Source organism: Bos javanicus, chromosome 3 (assembly GCF_032452875.1).
Source record: "Bos javanicus breed banteng chromosome 3, ARS-OSU_banteng_1.0, whole genome shotgun sequence".
In the NCBI taxonomy this organism is placed as follows: Eukaryota; Metazoa; Chordata; class Mammalia; order Artiodactyla; family Bovidae; genus Bos; species Bos javanicus.
The window spans coordinates 44,997,719-45,002,831 of NC_083870.1; the positions used below are offsets into that span (position 1 = coordinate 44,997,719).

Consider the following 5,113-nt stretch of genomic DNA (forward strand, 5'->3'; position numbering starts at 1 on the left):
ACATTTCCCTTTCCTGAAAGAAACTTGATTTTCTTTAACTTTTCTGCTCAATATATTCACCAAGGAGATGTTTATGAGCAATTCCAGGTTCTCAGGTTTTTCAATTCTGATTTCACCTAGATGTATTATCAGAATGATAGTGGAAACAACAAAGAAACCATAATTGCAGCCTTGTACAAAACCAATTTGGTTTGGATTGTCACTTACAAAGATGTCTTTCATTCAAAGATAAAACATTAGAAACATTTCATCCCAGAAAATGAAAGTAGACTTGGGATGTTTTGATGTCAGAACTAGAGAAAGGTTTTTCTGAGTGCTGGGCAGAATTCTTATCTTCTCTTAAGTTTTAGAGTTAATGTAATATACACCCAGATGTGAACACACTGCCATCCGCTCTATTCAAATTCCTTCAATGTGTTATCTTCTTTTTTATTTTTTTCAGTTTCAAAGTTAATACACAAGCCAAATATATACATAGCAGATTGAAATACTCTACGTATCCCAATACACTTATTTAACTGTATTGGCATGTATTTGCCTTTGTCAAAAATGTTTTACATTTATTATCTATTGTGTGAGTGCATTCTTTGCTACAGTAGACACAAAAATAAATAACAGAAAGTCAAAGAAATCACTATTATTGAGAAAGACATTTGGATCTGTAGCATGATGCAAACACATGTTAGTAATAAAATTACAGCACTTATAACTTCTGTGGGTGCAGCAACTTTGATGCTTTGAGATTTTTCAAATAAGTCTCATCTCCTAGTGTACTACCAGGCATTCAGAACATTTTTGTTGAATCCTTTAAGTAAGAAATAATTCTGACTAGTGGAAATGGAGAAAGTTCTAGTGGAGGTATTATTAATAGCTAGTTCTTAAACACAAGGGGTCTTCCCTGGTGGCTCAGTGGTAAAGAATTTGCCTGCAATACAGGAGATGTAGGTTCAATTCCTGGGTAAGGAAGATCCCCTGGAGAAGGAAATGGCAACCCACTCCAGGATTCTTGCCTGGAAAATCCCATGGACAGAGGAGTCTGGTGGGTTACAGTCCATGGGATTGCAAAAGAGTTGGACATGATTTAGTGACTAAACAATAACAACTAAACGTGAGGGACATTTCTAAGTGAAGAAGTGGGGCTCTAGCACCTAGGCAGAGAAAACAAGCTCTTAGAGGGATTTGAAAGTACAGAGACCTCTTGGGAGCTATGGGTCTCATACAGGGTCCTTCTCCAAAGATATAAAGCACTGCTGAGGATAAATGTTGGTACTAAGACCAATGCCAGTGCTTCAGTGTTTGCACCCCGCCCCCTTTTCTAGCATGTGTATTCACTTTCCCTGGCCTCAGGCCAATTCCCAACCTACTTGTCATAATGCGAATGTTAACAGCCCAGCTTACAGAGTTCTGAAGCAGACACCATATTCACAAGAGAAAATGTGTGGTAAAGAATTAACTTAGAAGGCCTGGGACTATCAGTATTAGAAAAGCCTGATAGCAAGGGTGGCCCTTTACTGGCATCTGGGAAATTGGCTCTCAGAGTGTTTTCGGTCAATAGTTACCTGATAAGGGTGGTTCACTGTGCCTGAACTTTATGAATAATGCAGTTTATGCTGTCTGTCTTTCCCCCTGAGAGTCTGGAATTGTGGAACAGTTAGCAGAGTATGCTATGTGACCATATTCCAATAAAAATTTAGGGTGCTAAGTCTCTATTGAGCTTTCCTGAGAGACATTGAAAATGTTGTCTCAAATCATTTTTGGAAAAATTAACTGTCATGTGACTCCTCTTGCAAGTTTGTGCCTGATTTCTTCTAGACATCTCCCCATGTGCCTTTTCCCTGTTCTGATTTTGCTCTGTATCGTTTTACCATAGTGAACTGTATCTGTGAATATGGCCACATGCTAAATTCTGTGATTAACTCTATTGAATTACCAAACCTGAATGTATTACTTTGTCAACAAAGGTCCGTCTAGTCAAGGCTATGGTTTTTCCAGTAGTCATGTACAGATGTGAGAGTTAGACTATAAAGGAAGCTGAGCGCCAAAGAATTGATGCTTTTGAACTGTGGTGTTGGAGAAGACTCTTGAGAGTCCCTTGGACTGCAAGGAAATCCAACCAGTCCATTCTAAAAGAGAACAGTCCTGGGTGTTCACTGGAAGGACTGACGTTGAAGCTGAAACTCTAGCACTTTGGCCACCTCACGCCTAGAGTTGACTCATTGGAAAAGACTCTGATGCTGGGAGGGATTGGGGGCAGGAGGAGAAGGGGATGACAGAGGATGAGATGGCTGGATGGCATCACTGACTCAATGGACATGGGTGTGGGTAGACTCTGGCAGTTGGTGATGGATAGGGAGGCCTGGCATGCTGTGATTCATGAGGTCACAAAGAGTTGGACACGACTGAGCGACTGAACTGAACTGAACTGAATGTGTCTTTAGGGACCCCTCAACACAGGGACCTGAGAGAAAAGAACAAGCCTACAAATATAACCCATATCAGCTATTCAGAAAAGTCAACTGAGTTTTGCCAAATATACAAATAGTGAATTATAGTATTGTACACTTGAAACGAATATAATGTTGCATGCCAATTTTGTTGCTGTTGTTTAGTCACTAATTGTGTCCAACTCTCTTGCGACCCCATGGACTGTAGCCTACCTGGCTCCTCCCTCCATGGGATTTCCCAGGCAAGAATACTGGAGTGGGTTGCCATTTCCTTCTCTACAGGATCTTCCCCACCCAGGGATCAAACATGCATCATCTGCATTGGAAGGTGGGTTCTTTATCACTGAGCCAACTTGGAAGTCCTAAGTCAATTATACATCAAAAAATGAAAAACAAAAATCAAGTCCTCCATTAAAAAATATACATTGAAATAATATAATGGCTTAAAGAATGAATATAATAGCTTAAAAGAGAAGATATACTAGCAAAGCAAATTACTTGAGAAAAATATCTAGATAACACAGAGAAAAATAAGAAAAAATATAAAATAAAAACGAAACTACTCTAACAGACTTGAAAATATTTGAGAAGGTATTTTTTCAAAAAAATATTCAAAATAGATTAATCAGAGGGGAAAAAAGCTCTCAGAAAGTAAACATGTAATTGAATAATTTAAAAAATGCTTATTTTGAAAGTATGTTAAAAATGACTATGTTAAGTCATTATTTCTTAACACAGAGAAAATAATAAAGAAATTTGGAGGAAGTAAGCAGACATAGATAATAAATGCAGGTGGTTCTAAGTCTTGTAAATTCCAAAATGAGAGAGAGGAAAAATAGAGAGGAATAAATTTTCAGGGAAAATGGAAACAAAGTTTCCAGGGTAGAAAAGAATCATGGATCTTCATATTAAGATGTTCATAGTGAACACAATAAAAGAAATCCAGAGACAGACATACTATCATGAAATTTCAGAGCACCAAAGATGAAGAAATAGTGTTAAAAGGTAGCAGAGAGGAAGAAAAAGTGCCAGCTATACAAGAATGTGATTTAGACTGGCATCTGATACCTCATCAGCAAAATTAAATTCTAGAAGGCAAAAAAGCAGATCTCCCAAATTTTTATTTAAAATTATTTTTAACCTTGAATTCTATACCCAAACTATTAATAAAATAAGTAGACAAATTATGTCTTCCCTGAAATGCAAGAATCAATTAACTATTTGGGGATTAGTCTGAACAAAAGGAGGCAGAAAAACAAGAAGAGGAAAATACTCACTGAAACGAATGATGAAACTAACCCAAGAATCCAGTAAAAAGGATCCCAGAGATGGCACTTTTATAAAGTACCTGCCATAATTAGATTAGAAAATCACTGGATTAAAAAAAATTTTTTTAAGGTGATCTGGAAGAACAGTGATCTGGGTAAGTAAGGTCATCTGGGCTTCCCTGGTGGCTCAGAGGTTAAAGCGTCTGCCTGGAATGCGGGAGACCCAGGTTCGATCCCTGGGTCAGGGAGCTCCCCTGGAGAAGGAAATGGCAACCCACTCCAGTACTCTTGCCTGGAGAATCCCATGGAGGGAAGAGCCAGGTAGGCTACAGTCCATGGGGTCGCAAAGAGTCGGACACGACTGAGCGACTTCACTAAAACTAAAGGAAGAACAGTGAAGTAGATGGCAAGAAACATAGAGTATGAGTAAAACTTTCGGTACAGATGTTATGAGCAGTAAGGCATATATTTTTTCTCCCAATGAGAAGAAACACAAGAGAAAATGTAAAACTGTATAAGGTACTTATGGTACAGATTCCCAGAAAAGTAAAATATAGTAAAGTATTTGAAAATGAATAATGTATAAAGAAAGAAAATCCTTTTGGTCTGGAGTGTCTTCTTATATTGGAATTTTGTTGGTTTCAGCATACAAGCTTGCTTTGAGGTAAATCACATTTCTATGGCCCTAGTATGTACATATCATATATTGTTCTTCAAATTTTGGAATAGACCTAGAAACAAAGCCTGAGAGATTTCAAATGATTATAGGATAAACAGTAGTGGGATTGCATAGTGAATCTGTTCACTGATGAATTTCAGGCATCACAATTCTTTCTGGTCATATAGTAGCTACACAGTAAGCATTTCTGATTGAATGAATAAAACTAGATATAAAAGAAGTATACAAAAACCATAATTGCTTACAAATTAGAACACTGTACAATATTTTGATAAATGGGATTTAAAAGAAAACAGCAAACTATCTAGAAAGCAATTGCTGTGGATTGAATGTTTGTGTACTCCCAAAATTTGTGTGTTGAAATTCTAAACCCCAATTTGATGGTAATAGTAGATGGGCCATTGGGAGGTGATTAGGTCATTGAAGGGAAATCTTCATAAATGGGATTTTTATCTTGTAAGAAGAGAAACAAAGAGCCTCCCAGCATTAGAACTATGAGGATAAATGTTTGTTGTTTAAGCCACCCAGTCTATGGTATGGGCTTCCCTGGTGGCTCGTTGGTAAAGAATCCACCTGCAATGCAGAGATGTGGGTTCAATTCCTGGGTCAGGAAGATCCCCTGGAGAAGGAAATGGCAACCCACACCAGTATTCTTGCCTGGGAAATCCCATGGACAGAGGATCCTGGCATGCTGCGGTCCCTGAGGTCACAAAAGACTTGGA

At 38.1% G+C, this 5,113-nt stretch overlaps 1 non-coding gene across 1 annotated transcript; it reads left to right on the plus strand.

The window, feature by feature from the left end:
• The first annotated feature begins 3,888 nt into the window (after positions 1–3,888).
• TRNAS-GGA (transfer RNA serine (anticodon GGA)) lies at positions 3,889–3,961 on the plus strand. Its single transcript has one exon. It is a non-coding gene; the product is annotated as a tRNA-Ser (tRNA).
• Positions 3,962–5,113: the final 1,152 nt, after the last annotated feature.